Source organism: Lolium rigidum, chromosome 1 (genome assembly GCF_022539505.1).
Source record: "Lolium rigidum isolate FL_2022 chromosome 1, APGP_CSIRO_Lrig_0.1, whole genome shotgun sequence".
Lineage (NCBI taxonomy): Eukaryota > Viridiplantae > Streptophyta > Magnoliopsida > Poales > Poaceae > Lolium > Lolium rigidum.
Genome location: NC_061508.1, coordinates 90118919 through 90135330, shown reverse-complemented (window position 1 = coordinate 90135330; position 16412 = coordinate 90118919).

The following is a 16412-nucleotide window of genomic DNA, read 5'->3' as shown; positions in this document are numbered from 1 at the left end:
CGCCATCACCGCCAACGCCTCTCCATCAACCAGCAATGTTTCCCCCATCCATGTGTGAGTAATTCCCCCGCTGTAGGCCGAAGGGGATGGTAGGGATTGGATGAGATTGGTCATGTAATAGCATAAGATTGTTAGGGCATAGTGCCTAGTGTCCGTAGATGGTACTTTTATGATATTGTTGCAACTTGTTATGCTTAATGCTTGTCACTAGGGCCCGAGTGCCATGATCTCAGATCTGAACATGTTATTATTTCATCATGATATTCGTTGTTTATGATCTTACCTGCAAGTTGTATACACATGTCGCTGTCCGGAACCAATGGCCCCGAAGTGACGAAATCGGGACAACCGGAGGGGATGGTAGCGATGTGAGGATCACATGTGTTCACGGAGTGTTAATGCTTTGCTCCGGTACTCTATTAAAAGGAGTACCTTAATATCCAAGTAGTTTCCCTTGAGGCCCGGCTGCCACCGGCTGGTAGGACAAAAGATGTTGTGCAAGTTTCTCATTGCGAGCACGTACGACTATAATTGGAACACATGCCTATTGATTGATTAGTACTTGGACACCGTTTTATTATTATCTCGCAAATGCCCTGCTATGATTGTTACATGAGTTTCTCTCATCCATGCAACGCCCGTCATCCGTCCCCGTGCCTACGGTATTTTAATCCTCGCTGTTTACTATAATCACTACTGCTGTCTTTGTTACTCGTCGTTGTTATTTCACTACTGCTCGCTACTATAAAACCGTTACTATCGATAAACTCTTGCGAGCAAGTCCGTTTCCAGTGCAACCGAATTGACAACTCCGTTGTTAAGGCTTCCAAGTGTTCTTTGTCTCCCCTTGTGTCGAATCAATAAATTGGGTAATACTTCCCTCGAAGACCGTTGCGATCCCCTATACTTGTGGGTCATCAAGACTATTTTCTCGGCGCCGTTGCCGGGGAGCATAGCTTTATTTGGAAGTTCACTTGGATTAATATTGTTCGCTGCAAATTCTTCATCATGGGTAAACCTCGCGATACTAAGATCGCCATATTACCATCCACTACAAGAAAAGGTACAATTCTGAGTACCTCCGCTACACTTGATTCACCATCCGTGATTGATAAACTTGTTTCACCGCCACATGCTTCGCATGCGGGTACATCCGCTGAATCTGAACACTCTCATAATATTGATAATGTTTCTGCTCGTGCTTGATGATAGTGGTTCATTGGGATCTTTTCTAGATGCTACAATTGCTAAATCTAGACAAATTGAAAATACCGAAACTCCTAATGCTACTACACCTCGTTAGTTCACCCGAACTTGATTATTTTAGTGATGATCTTGAGGAAGATTATGTGGAGCTTGATGATGATTTTATTGAAAAATGCAATGCTACTACCGATGCAAGAAAAATTAAAAAGTTGCTTGCGAACACACTCGTTAGATATAAACTGTCTCCTGATCCTAAATTTGCCACATCTCCTATAAACATTAGGGATAAAGATTATGATTTTTCTCTTGATCTATCTCATATAGCTATTGTTGAGAAAACACCTTTTCGTGGTACTGAAAAAGAAAGTGCTGTTGAACACATGACTGAGTTATCTACTTTGAGTAGCTTGTTTTCTGATGATGTTAAGAAGCGTACTTACTTTGTTGCTAAAATATTTCCATTCTCATTGAAGGATGACGCTAAAACTTGGTATAATAATTTGTCACCTAATTCTATTAAAAGTCCGAAAGAATTGCTTGATGTTTTCTTCCGCAAATACTTTCCCTTCTAGTGCTCAACATGCTCGCTTTGCGTAGAGTTTATAACTTTGATCGTGGAGATGAGGAGAAATTGCCCGAGGCTTGGGCGAGATTTTGCTCTCTTATTAGAGCTTTGCCCGACCATGATTTAGAAAAGCATGATTTACTTGATATATTTTATAGTGGACTAACCATTGAGTCTAGGGCATACCCGGATAGTTGTGCTGGTTGTGTTTTCGGAAAAGAACTCCGGACGACGCTCGAAGAATTATTGGCTAAAATAGGCCGGAATTATGATGATTGGAATACGCCCGAACCAACTCCAACGCCAATAGTGAAGAAGAGGGGTTTAATTAAATTGAATGATGAAGATATGAGGGAAGCCAAGAAGTCTCTCAAGGAGAAAGGTATTAAATCGAAGATGTGAAGAATCTACCTCCTATAGAAGATATATGTGAGATAATTCCCCCTTCATCCATGATTGAGGTAAACTCGCTTCAACGCTTTACTAGGGAAGATATTCCGTATTCAAAACCTCTCGCGCAATGCTTAGATGAGTTTGATAATTATATTGTTAAGCAAGAAAATTTTAATATGAGAGTAGAGAATCATCTAATGGAAAATTCTCAAGCTATTAGTCAATTGCATGATATTGTGGAGAGAACCTCCAATGATGTTAAGATGCTTGTTAAACATTTTCATATGATTCAAACTCAAATTGATCAACTCACTAAAGTGCAAAATGACTTGTTAGGAAATAATGCTAAAGAAAAACATGCTTATGAAGTAACAACTAGAGGCGGTGTCTCTATCCAGGATCCTCTATATCCTGAAGGGCATCCCAAAAGAATTGAACAAGATTCTCAACGCATTGAACCTAGTGCTCATTCTAAGAAGAAAAAGAAAAAGAAACATAAAAATGTTGTAGAATCCTCTGAACTTGTTAATGATCCTAATAGTATTTCTATTTCTGATGCTGAAACCGAAAGTGGTAATGAACATGATAATGATAAAGATAATGATAAGAATGATACTCCCGATAAAGAAGAGGTTGAAGAAGAACCTGAAAAGCATGCTAAAAATAAAAAGTATACTAAAGAAGATTTTATTACAGAGAAACATGGTAATGAAAGAGAACCTTGGGTGCAAAAGCCAATGCCTTTTCCTGCTAAGAAACTAAAATCAAAGGAAGAAGAACACTATAATAAATTCTGCGATTGGATGAAACCTTTATTCTTGCAAATCCCTTTAATCGATGCTATTAAATTGCCTCCTTATTCAAAGTATATGAAAGATATTGTTACTAACAAAAGGAAAATCCCCAATGAGGAAATTTCCACTATGCTTGCTAATTACTCTTTCAATGGCAAAATTCCAAAGAAGTTGGGCGACCTAGGTATACCTACTATTCCTTGTTCTATTAAGAATAATTATGTTAAAACTGCTCTATGTGACTTGGGAGCCGGTGTTAGTGTTATGCCTTTTTCTCTTTATAAGAGACTTTACTTAGATAAGTTGATACCTACTGATATATCTTTGCAAATGGCTGATAAATCTACTCGCTATTCCTGTTGGTATATGTGAGAATGTTCTTGTTCAAGTTACTACTAACTCGCTTGATATTAACTGATTTTGTTGTATTGGAAATGCCTCGAAGATGATAATATGTCTATTATTCTTGGGAGACCTTTTCTTAACACCGCAGAGGCTGTTATTGATTGCAACAAAGGAAAGGTTACTTTCAATGTTGATGATAGGGAACATACCGTTTATTTCCCCAAGAGGATTGAGAAAGCGTGTGGAGTTAATACTATTTCTAATGTGAGAACTATCAAAGTGGGAACCATCGATTGTCCTATATATGAGCCTAAAGAAGAATATCAAACTCTTGTTATTGGATCCATATCAATACAATTCAAGGTAACATGATTGATTTGAGGTTTATTTCTTCATATGCTATGTAAAATTTATTTGGTGGCAAGACTTGATCAACCTTGTTAACAAATACTTTTTATATGCATAGAGGAGGTAAACAACATATCTTTCTTCCTCCACTTGCTCTAGTTGCTGTAGCACTTTTAATTTGCAAAGTTTCTTAGTTGATTTGAGATTTCAAAAATTTTCCTGGCCAGTAATAATAAACTTAATACCCGTAAAATGTGCATTTTTCAAAGTTTTCAAAAATTCGTGAAAATTATACCGTTGGTCCTATTTTTCGACGAGGCACCTGGGAGCACCAGAGGATGACCTGTGGGGCACCAGAGGGCGCCACACCACTGGCCGGCGCGGCCAAGGAGGTGGCCGCGCCACCATGTGGTGTGGGCTCCCCTCTGCCCCACTTTGTCATCTCTTTCTCCCAAGCACTTTCTCTCTCCCGAAAAACTCGTACCAAGTTCATCTCTCTCGCGTTTTTGCTCCGAGCTCCAGATTTCTCGATCTCTTTGCTCAGCCCAGATTGCCTCGAAATTTGGCACATTTGCTCTTCGGTATGTGACTCCTCCACCCATCCAAGTAGAATTTCATTTGGTTGAGTATATCTTGAATATTTTGCTGCTGTAGGTAACATGTTTAGTGAGCTAGCATGCTTGTTCTAAGTGGTAGAAACTAGTTTTGATGCATGATTAGTACTCTAGCAAGTTCCTATGGTAGTTTCCCTCAACTATATGTCACCAAATCAAATTTTTATGTCATTTGTTGAAAATTTCAGAGAAGCTATGAAGAAGTTTAGCTTTGGAGAGTTGTTCAAGAAGGGGACAACCAGCACCGGGAGGCCTTCTAGGGCCGCCACCCGGATTAGGCAATCATACAATGAAGACATCCTCGCGCCTAGCTTCGCGCTCGAAGAGGACAACGGTCCTCCTAATGCTTCTACTTTTCCATGTTATGATTTTCTAAGGAATGCAGGAATATTGGAGGACTTCTTAACCCTTGTCAACAGGGCAGGGTTAACCACCTATATGGGCGATGAAAGGGAGCAATACTACTTGCTCACCAAGACCTTCGTCGAGAGTTTCCGAGCTCAACAACAAACATTATGAGCCAACGGTTGCATTTAGGATCTATGGTAATACTGTGACTATGCCGTTGAAGGATTTTTGTTGTGCCTTGGATATTGCCCCTGTCGGTACAGCAAGTAGGATTGATGACAACCCCCGGGACTTGCTGGAGCTCTACCGAGGGATCACCGATGATGACTGTCGCACCATTCAGCGGGGCAAGATAAGGAACATCCAACTTCCCGCCATTAAGTATTTTGCATACTACATTGCTACTAGCATTCTTGGTAGGGAGAACACTAGTAATATCTCTAGCTACCATCTTGCTTTTCTGAATATTGCACTTACTGGTCAAACCTCCTATCACCTCGGTGCTCTTATTGCTCGCCGCCTGTCTACCAGGGGGCCTATTTTTGGAGGAACCATTGCATTGCGTGTTTTAACATTTCTTAATCTTCCTATTGATCCTAATGATGTGCCATTGGCCCCTAGGAGACTTGATATTGTTGCTATGAAGAGTCATCATTTTGTTACAACTGACTCTACTTTAGATAATATGGTATATAGAATGTTGTTTTCTGACGGGGAGGAGAAGGAAATCCCTCTTCCCCAACCAGGTTTGCTCAGCATTGACAGGCAATCATGGTCGTGCACTAAGGAGGAGGTGGATGAACATATGAAGATACAAGAGTTCCACCAGCAACATGACTCCGAGGACGTCGGGACCTCCTACGACCACACCGTCACATATCCGGGTGCTTCTTCTAGCACATACCCGGAATACGACCCATCTTCATATTACGGAGATACTACTTCATGGGATCGATGGGATTGAACTCCACTTAGGCCAAAAGCCTAAGCTTGGGGGAAGGTATACCGGCATCACTCATTCTTTGCATATTATGGTTGCTGGATACTTGCACATACTTGCTTTGTTCGTTGGAGTGGTTTTCTAATGAGAGGAAGATGATATTTGGGGAAGTGCTGCCTGAAAACAGATTCTGGGCTGTTACCGTAAAAATTCGTGTGCCCAGCCAGAACAGTATTTTGAGTTGAAATTTTTTGTGCAGGTTCCCCAGGTTGTTATCTAACTTTCATTAGTTGAACACTTTTTGAACTGAGCAACGTAAGATTTTTGTAAAAATCGATTTCTGTACTGCTGTCAGGTTTTGGCAGATTTCTGCTATCTCGTTTTTCTGTGTTTCTTTTAGGTTGCTATTTCTTGTTTTTGCTTTATTCCTTTCCAAAACACAAAAAGACCAAAAATATTTCTGTTGTTTCTCTTCACCATTTGTTTGCTTTGGTTTCTTGCATTTATTTCGCTTTATTTGCTATTGCTAGTTTGCTATAAGAAAACCCAAAAAGATTTTGCTTTGTTTGCTTGTTTCCTCTTGTTCTTATTTGCAATTTGAAAACACCAAAAATATTTGCTGTTCTTCTTTGGTTTGTAAAGTTCTTTATGAGTTCAATGGTCTTCGGTGGCTGGAGCGTGGTTTTCATTTCATATTATCCAAGCTACACAAGTGAAAGGGCAATAATGACGATCTACGACAATCTGATTGTGGTGAGAGGCTGGTATGAACTCTATTTGTTTTCATTTTTGTACATATACTCATCCATGTGAGCATGCTTAGTTGGTTCATGTGAGGTATATGTTATTTGAGAAAGTCTAGTAGTTTATGATCTCTCATGTTTAGCTCCAATCTATTAATATGAGTAGCATGTCATGGATGTTTGCTTGTATTGTTTTATTCATAAGTAAGTATGGCATTATGGTATCCTCCTCTGAATAATTCATTTATATCGACTTGGCACATGCTCACGCATGCATATGACTGAACAAAAAGTCAATTAAGCCTCGATGATCTATATTGCTTCAGAGTTCTTGTATCACTTTTATGCCTCTGTTAATTTATTTTGCCGCAAGCATGATTATGACAAGTTACTGCTCTCTTGATTTGTCGCTCCCTAGTCTTTTTGCTAGCCTTCACTTGTACTGAGCGGGAACGCTGCTCGTGCCTCCAAACACATGAAAACCAAGTTATTCCAGAGTGTCCACCATAAATACCTATTCATGGCATTTCAGACCATTCCAAGTAAATTCTCATGCGCTACCTTTAAAACCTTCAAAATGCATCTTAATTTGTGTTAATGTTTCATAGCTCATGAGGAAGTATGTGGTGTTTAGCTTTCAACCTTGTCATTTACTTTTGACGGACTCTCATATGGAATAGTGGCACATCCGCTTATCCAATAATTTTGCAAAAAGAGCTGGCAATCGGATTCCCAGTCCCGAATTAATTAAACTTAAATAGACACTCCTCCATGGTTTGTGATTGTTGGACGGCATCCGAAGGATTCGGTTAGCCATGGCTTGTGTAAGCAAAGGTTGGGGGGAGTGTCATCATCATAATAAAACTAAAATAAAAAGGCACTCCTTCATGGTATGAGATTGTTGGCAGTCACCCGAGGATTCGGTTAGCCATGGTTTGTGCAAGAAAGGTTGGAAGGAGTGCCAAATAAATATGCAATAATTCATGGGAGCCGCTCTTGAAAGTCCGGTTGGCGAGGTAGTTAGTGTACCCATTACCATTCGTTGACAACAACAAACACCTCTCAAAATAATTTTACTCCTGATTTATAAAAATGAAAAGCTCTAGCGCATGTTAATCCCCTCGCTTCCCTCTCGCGAAGGGTCAATCTTTTACTTTTATGTTGTGTCTCCATTATTTCTTTGAGTACTATCTTGAGAGCACAACTGTCATTCTTAGTATAATATGCTTGTCTCAAAATATGATTGATTGTGGTATAACTTTGATGCATGTATCTTTTGACAATCACTACTTCTAGTCTTTCTATGAACTCCAGACGTGCCCTGGCATTTATGTTTTGCCAATCAAATACAGGCAAGCGAGATACCACTTTATCATACTCTCTTATGAACATTGCAATCTTGCTTATGTACATGATTCTTGATGCTTATTATTAATTGTTGGTACCTCTCCATGATTGACATAGCTGTTAGATGATCTTATTTGCATGTGTCTCATTATGAACTCGCTTAAGTATTAGCCATAACATGAGAATATATACATCATATGAGCAAATGTGTTCGTGAAAGTTCTTTTATCGCTCGATTGTTAATCGAATTGCTTGAGGACAAGCAATAAGCTAAGCTTGGGGGAGTTGATACGTCCAAAACGTATCTACTTTCCCGAACACTTTTGCTATTGTTTGGCCTCTAATTTGTGTATTTTGGATGCAACTAACACGGACTAACGCTGTTTTCAGCAGAACCGCTCCAGTGTCTCGTTTTTGTGCAGAAATCCAACTTTCGGGAAAAACCTCGGAATTTATGCAGAAGGCCCTATTTTCCCAGGAAACTAACGGAGCCAGAAGGGCAATTGAAGTGGAGGCCCGAGGGCCCCACACCATAGGGCGGCGCGGCCCAGGGGGCCCGCGCGGCCCTGTGGTGTGGCCCCCTCGGCCGGCCTCCGACGCCCTCCTTCGGACTACTTATTCGCCTCGACCTAAAAACGCCAGGAGAGGAGTCGAAGTCGCCGTAAACCCTCCGTAACGCCGCCACATCGCGAAACTCCGTCGCGGGAGCCGAAGTCTCCGTTCTGGCACTCCGCCGGGACGGGGAATTGGAGGAGATCATCACCGCCATCACCGCCAACGCCTCTCCATCAACCAGCAATGTTTCCCCATCCATGTGTGAGTAATTCCCCCGCTGTAGGCCGAAGGGGATGGTAGGGATTGGATGAGATTGGACATGTAATAGCATAAGATTGTTAGGGCATAGTGCCTAGTGTCCGTAGATGGTACTTTTATGATATTGTTGCAACTTGTTATGCTTAATGCTTGTCACTAGGGCCCGAGTGCCATGATCTCAAATCTGAACATGTTATTATTTCATCATGATATTCGTTGTTTATGATCTTACTCGCAAGTTGTATACACATGTCGCTGTCCGGAACCAATGGCCCCGAAGTGACAGAAATCGGGACAACCGGAGGGGATGGTAGCGATGTGAGGATCACATGTGTTCACGGAGTGTTAATGCTTTGCTCCGGTACTCTATTAAAAGGAGTACCTTAATATCCAGATAGTTTCCCTTGAGGCCCGGCTGCCACCTGTCGGTAGGACAAAAGATGTTGTGCAAGTTTCTCATTGCGAGCACGTACGACTATAATTGGAACACATGCCTATTGATTGACTAGTACTTGGACACCGTTTTATTATTATCTCGCAAATGCCCCGCTATGATTGTTACATGAGTTTCTCTCATCCATGCAACGCCCGTCATCCGTCCCCGTGCCTACGTATTTTAATCCTCGCTGTTTACTATAATCACTATCGCTGTCTTTGTTACTCGCTGCTCGTTATTTCACTACCGCTGCTACTATAAAACCGTTACTACCGATAAACTCTTGCGAGCAAGTCTCGTTTCCAGGTGCAACTGAATTGACAACTCCGTTGTTAAGGCTTCCAAGTGTTCTTTGTCTCCCCTTGTGTCGAATCAATAAACTGGGTAATACTTCCCTCGAAGACTGTTGCGATCCCCTATACTTGTGGGTCATCAGTGTGCCAAGGCTATTCCGGGAGGAATTTCTTGCCTGGACGAGCCCAGCTTGGACAAAGCATCCGCGGCTTCATTTTCTGCACGCGGCACATGGTGAAACTCACACCCTTCAAAGAAGCCGGCAATCTTTTGCACATGAAACCGGTATGAGGCCATGTTGGCATCTTTTGCGTCCCAATCTCCGGAACATTGTTGTACCACAAGATCTGAATCTCCGTAGCAAATGATCCGGTGTGCACCGATTTCTTTTGCGACCTTAAGCCCATGGATCAAAGCCTCGTATTCAGCGACATTGTTTGATGCCCTGAAATGTACTTGTAAAACATACCGGAGATGATCTCCCTTTGGTGAGGTGAGCACCACACCGGCACCTAGACCTTCTTTGAGTTTGGATCCATCAAAGTGCATCTTCCAGTACTCTATTCTCTGGTCTGGGGGCTTGTATTGCATTTCTGCCCAATCAACCAAGAAATCAGCTAAAGCTTGTGACTTTATGGCATCTCTTCTTTCATACACCGGTACATATGGTGATATCTGGATCGCCCATTTTGCAATCCTGCCGCTAGCATCTTTGTTGCACATGATATCGGAGATGGGTGCCTCACTCACCACCTTCATGGGGTGCTCCTCAAAGTAGTGCTTGAGCTTCGTGGCGGCCATGAACACGCCATAAGTCATTTTCTGGAAGTGTGGGTAGTTTTGCTTTGAGAGGGAGAGCACCTCGCTCAGGTAGTATACCGGCCTCTGGACGGTTTTTCCTTCCTCTTCTCTTTCTACTACCACAACAACACTCACAACCCGGTTAGTTGCTGCTATATATAACAACATGGGCTCTCTTTCCAGTGGCGAAGCCAGTATTGGCGCAGTGGCTAGCATCGTTTTTAGCTCTTTAAACGCCGCGTCTGCCTGAGGGGTCCAGACGAACGTATCGGATTTTTTCATCAGAGCGTAGAGTGGCAAGGCCTTCTCTCCCAACCTGCTTATGAACCGGCTCAGCGATGCTAAGCTTCCGGTAAACTTTTGTACATCCTTGAGATCTCGTGGTATCGTCATTCTCTCGATTGCCCGGATCTTTACCGGATTGACCTCAAGGCCCCGGCTTGATACGAGAAAGCCAAGAAGTTTGCCGGTAGGGACACCGAAGGTGCATTTTGCCGGATTAAGTTTCATCCAGAATCTTCTTAAGTTATCGAATGTTTGCCGGAGATCGTCGATTAAGGTTTCTTTTGCCTTAGTTTTTACCACGACATCGTCCACATAAACTTGCACATTTTTTCCGATTTGATCAAACAAACATTTTTGCATACAGCGCTGGTACGTTGCACCAGCGTTGCGCAAACCAAAATGCATAGTGACATAGCAATAAGCCCCGTGCGGGTAATGAACGCAGTTTTTATTTGATCTTCCTTTTTCAAGGGGATTTGGTGGAAACCGGAATAAGCATCCAGGAAAGACAACAACTCACACCCAGCAGTGGAATCAATCACTTGATCGATCCGCGGTAAAGGAAAAGGGTCTTTTGGGCAAGCCTTGTTCAGATTGGTGTAGTCGATGCACATGCGCCACACCTTTGGAGATTTTGCTTCGAGGTTCTCATCTTTCTTCTTTTCGACTAACACCGGATTGGCTAGCCATTCAGTGTGCAGCACTTCCACGATAAAACGAGCAACCAACAGTTTTGTCACTTCTTCTCCAATGATTTTCCTCCTATCCTCAGCAAACTGGCGTAAGGGTTGTCGCACCGGCTTCGCATCCTTCCGGACATTCAAAGAGTGCTCAGTCAGCTCCCTCGGAACACCTACCAAGTCCTCTGTTGACCAGGAAAAGATATTCCGATTCTCACGGAGGAAGCTGACGAGCGCGCTTTCCTATGCCTCACTGAGGCCGGCACCGATACGAACGGTACGCTCAGGGAAGGCCGGATCCAGCACGATGTCCTTTGTTTCTTTTGTCGGCTTGAACGCTGGAGCGCTCAAGCTTGCACTCATTACCGCTAAACTCAACTGTGAAGACTGAGCCAGCGCAACTGCAGTTTGCATCCTCCTCTTTTCATCTGCGATCACCGCCGATTCTCGCCAGGTTTGATCCGGCGGAAGCGGCTTCAGCCGAGATCCTGTAATTTCCCACCACGGTTAAGGGTCCACTAGGTGCCGGCATCTTCATCTTGTGATACGCCATGTGGGTCGAAGCCATGAAGGCTGCCAATGCCGGTCTCCCCAGAAGTGCATGGTACGGACTATCTAGGTCCACCACCTCGAACTCAATGTTTTCAACCCGGCAATTGTCACGTCCTCCAAACGACACATCCACCCGGACTTTTCCTACCGGTGCGTAAGACAAACTCGGAACGATTCCATGGAACGTTGTACGAGTCGGCTGAAGCATGTTTTCTATTATGCCCAGCGTGTGCATGGTGTGCCGGTACATTATATTTAAGCTGCTCCCATTGTCTATCAGCACTTTGCTGAATTTGACGCGAGTCGTTCGCCCTTTCATGATTGGGTCTACCACGAGAGCGTAACCACCCGGGTTAGGCATAACCTTGGGGTGATCCTTGAGTGACCATGAGATTTCCTGATCTGACCACTGCATGTATTTTGGTACTGCCGGCATCACCGCGTTCACTTCCATGGAACGGCGATGTAGGCTCTCGCTCGTCCGTCGGCTCGCGTGACGAACACGACACGAGCACATATCCGGATCTTCATAAACATTCCGGCCCAAAGGTGCCGGTGGAGGTGGTTGGCCGTGACCCTCTCCCACCCGATTGACTTGCTCGGTACCGCCGCTCGTTTGGCTGAGGTTGTACCGGTAAAGCATTTGCTCCGGTAAGTGGTGGTGGTGGTGGTAGTTGTTGCTGGCGCAGCATATCTTGTGATGGTGGCAACATTGTGGTGCACCCTTGTGCTTGCGCATCTTTCACGGCTCCCTTGAGCATCAAGTACTTGGTCCAAGAACAATCCTTCGTTAGGTGGTTTGATGGGTGAGCCGGGTTCGGCGTGTGCCACCGGCAAGGTTGATCCATGGCGGCTTCCATGGTGTATTTCACGGGTTCTTGCCAATTCTTTTTATGGCCCCAGGGTTTCTTTTCGACCCATTGCTTCTTAGGACCCGCCCATGGCTGCGATCCGGTTTTTCGCTCTCCGGCTGCCGCTGGCATCAGAGTTTTCTTGCACAGCAGCAACTTGCTGCGAAGCGTACCTTCGATCCGGGAAATCTTCCCTTCTTTTGTCGTTCCGGTTGTCCCGGTATTGTTCCTGGCGCTGCTGAGGCGGGTTTGACTGTTCCGGCTCAGCTTGCACCGCCGGTTGCATTGGGTCTCCCAACGCATAGTTATCCGCCACACGTATCATCTCCGCCAAAGTTGTTGGCATGTTTCGCTGCAGCTTCTGCCACAAAGGCGAACCTCTCCGGCATCCCTGGCTAAACCAAGCAATGGCTTGCGCTTCTATCACCCCTTCACAAGAGTTTCTAATAGAGTTCCACCGGGTCAGGTAATCCCGGTCTGTTTCATGTGGGCGCTGCACGCACAAAGCGAGCTGCTGAGGCCTGTTGGGCCTCCGGTAGGTGCTACTGAAATTACTCACAAAAGCTTCCTCAAAGTCCAACCAGCCATTTATGCTTCCTGCCGACAAGTTGTTCAACCAGATTCTTGCCGGTCCCACTAAAAATGTTGGCACAATTCTCACGGCCCAACGCCGGTTTCCTCCTCCGGCTACACATCCTCCGCCGCCAGCGACGTATACCGCGGTCACATAATCCGCGAGCCAGTCTTCCGACTTAGTGGTGTCGTCGTATGTTTTGGTGTCACGGGGCAACTGGAAGTTGCGTACCGGTGGCTGCTCTTTCATGATTCTTGGGCCAAAGCACTTTGGACCCGGAGGACCCTCTGCCTCTATCATTTCAGACAGGTACACTCTATCCAGACGGTGCCTCGCATCCCGTTCTAGCAGGTGTCTTTCTCCCACGCGCTCTCCCAAGGGGTTCCGGTAAGCGGTGAGTCTTGTCGAGTCAGCTTCATCGTAACGTTCCGGTACCGTGGCCCTTGCCTGCCGGTACCTTGATGGAGGCATCTCCTCTTCATCATACGCTGCCCTTGCAGCTTGGTAATTTCGCCCGGTTTCATATCTACCGGCATGATTGTTTCCGGCATAGCCTCCTTTGGCGTAGCCTCGATCTGCCCCTTGGCTTTTTCTACCGGCATCGTGTTGCCCGGCTTGTTGTTTTCCGGCAAGAACCGGATCATACACAGTCATCTCGCCGTGCGTTCATTTCTTTTTCTCTCCTTCTCGTCCGGATGGGGGACGAAGCCTGCCCATGGGACTTGCTTCCGGCATTCTTTGTTGAACGCGCGGATTTCGAGGCCGCAGCCTTGTTCAGCCTTAGCCAGCCGCTCAGCATTCTCGCTGCTCGATAGTTTCCAGCAGCTCTCTAACACGCTCTTGTTGTTTTGCCAAAGCATCTCCGAAAGCGATTCACATAGCTCTACTGCAGCCTTAGCAGCTTTTATAGTTTTATCCGGGCTACTGTACTTAGGTTTTTCTACAATTCTAACAGATGCAGAGGTACTTTTGGCGGCAAGAACTTCCTTGCGCAAATCCTGATCTAGATTGCGAGCTTTAAGTTGGTTCTCCGGTATCCTAGCAGCATGAGCGCTAACAGAAGCAAAGCCATGGGCAGCGTTGTACTCACGTAGGGTTAGGTTCAGCTCGCGCTGCGCCCGGACGATGTCGGTGCCGTTCGCGAGCAGCTTCTGGCGTTGTGTCTCCAGCTCCGCCTGAGCCGCTGCCGGGTCAATGTTCTGCGCGATGGGCGTTGCCAACACGTTCATCGCCGCTTGGAGTGGTGTTTCCGGTGGTGCGGAAGATGCTCCCGCAGCGCCGGCTGCCGCGCTCCGGGCCGGTGGCTTGGCCGCACGGGTCGAAGCCGCACGGCCAGCACCTTCATCCACAGCCTCCTTGCCCGCACCGACCGCGCCGGTCATCATCACCTCGACGCTGCCGGCGGCGCGGCTAGCACAAAGCCACCTTGGCGGGTCCGGTGCCACCAGCACCGGCGAGAGGCGCTGGCGCACAGGGACGGTGCCGAAGTAGACGCGGTGGCTGCAGAACTCGATGATGCGGCCGTTCTTGGGGAAGATGCCGCCGTTGGCGAAGCAGCCCGCGTTGTCGTTGATGAAGTCCATGGAGTAGAGGCGCTGGACGAGCGCAGACACTGTCCGCTCGCCGGTGACCTCGAGGATGCCCGCCCGAATATGAACTCCAGCAAGCGCCACTTCATGCCCCACGGTGGGCGCCAACTGTCATCGTGGGGAATGCATAGATGCCATAGGATGGCTTAAGTTGGGGCCGAATGGACGCTAGAGGATTCGGGGGAGGGTTTGTGATTAGATGGGATGAACTTCCGGATGCTTTCCTCAAGAACTTAGCCAAAGCTAGAGGTAGAAGAAGAAAGACATAAGGAAGAACTCGCTCTAGATCATCTTCTTTATTGATCTCCACAGGTTACAAGTTTGTGCTTACAGGATTTCTCTCTCTTCTCATCGTCCCGAGTACGGGTGTGCCCCTCTCCTTATTTAGGGGAGAGGGTGGCTTACAGGGGAAGAAACCCTAGAAACCCTAATGGCATCTTTGACTGGACAAACTACTTTACAAAGTTACTTTAATCATAGATGACACCGGGGTCTTCTTTAATCAGGGAGGCTGACGTCCTCCGGCTTCTTTCAGCGTCACCCTCTTCTTTATCGTCACGACTTCGTTTAAAGCTACTTTGCTTAGCTCATCTTTGTCCTCTAGCTCTGGAGAGAATATTTGACAAGTCCTGCCGACGTGCTACAGTGTGCTTCTTACCGGTAGCCCGGTGTCTTTTCTATCCGGTTCCGGTATACCCCTTCTGGGGATACCGGCTTAGCTTTACTTAGCCAAATCCTTAACTTCGTGCTCCGGTATAAACATTAAACCGGTATCTTGATGGCCTAAACCATCCGTTTTTGGCATGCCTTTGGCATACCGGGGGTCATCCCCCCAACACAAGTCCAATGAAGTCAGGATTGGACCCATTACAAGAGCTCGTGCGAAGCTACTCAAACAACAAGTGAACTTGTTCCTAAATGATACTTTGATCGATGGGAACTTTATACTGCCTAAGTCCTTTTACTTATGCATGGTCATGTACGAAGAGGGAGCAAGCATCGCACGAGGAGGAGAGGAGCAGCTGGACGTGAAGCTGGACATGGAGCTGGACATGAAGTTGGACATGAAGACATCCCATGGACGCGCGAGGGAGGAGCGGGATGCGCGAGGGAGGAGGAAGAAGTTGTCCAGGCCGGAGCCAGGCCCGGTCCGATCGGGCGCCACGCCGGCCGACCCGGTCACAGGCCCGGTCCAACCGGCCCCCACGCCGGGTGAGCCCGGTTCCGAACGGATCCTGCACTGGTGCCAACCGGGGGGGGGGTGTACTGTATGTCACCTCGGCGCCCCGGTCATGACCCGGTCCCAGGCCCGGTCCAAACCGGACCGGCCGGTCTCAGGCCCGGTCGACCGGCCCCCACGCCGGCCGAGTCCGAGTCTGTCTCGGCCAGATCCAATCTGGGTCTGTTTTTCATGTATCTTTTCGACCCCTGGTCGTCCTGAACCCCTATAAGTACCTAGGACGCCCCCAAATTAGGTTTAGACCACGTTTAAGATAAACCCTAGTTCATAGTTGATTTCTTTGCAACTTTATCGAATTTATACACCATATTGCATTGATTTGGTGTTTACCCCTGAAAGTGTTGTGTGATCTGTTGTTCCATTAAGAATTAGACGGTTGCAACTTACCGCTTCGTGGTCGGCGGCTACGTGCGCAAGTGTGTGGAGTTGTGAATATTTTGCAGGGTTGAGAGCAGTTGCATTGGTAACATGGACCAATCGAGAGACTTCGTTGCGTCATATAAGTTATCATCCACTTCATCATCGTGTTATCTCCGCTGTGTTCATCGCGTGATCATTATCACCACCGTGCTTACTAAGAAGATCGGGCAACCCCTTATCAGTTTGGTACTATTTTTTATAAATTATATATGTGCATTGAAAAATTAAATTTGA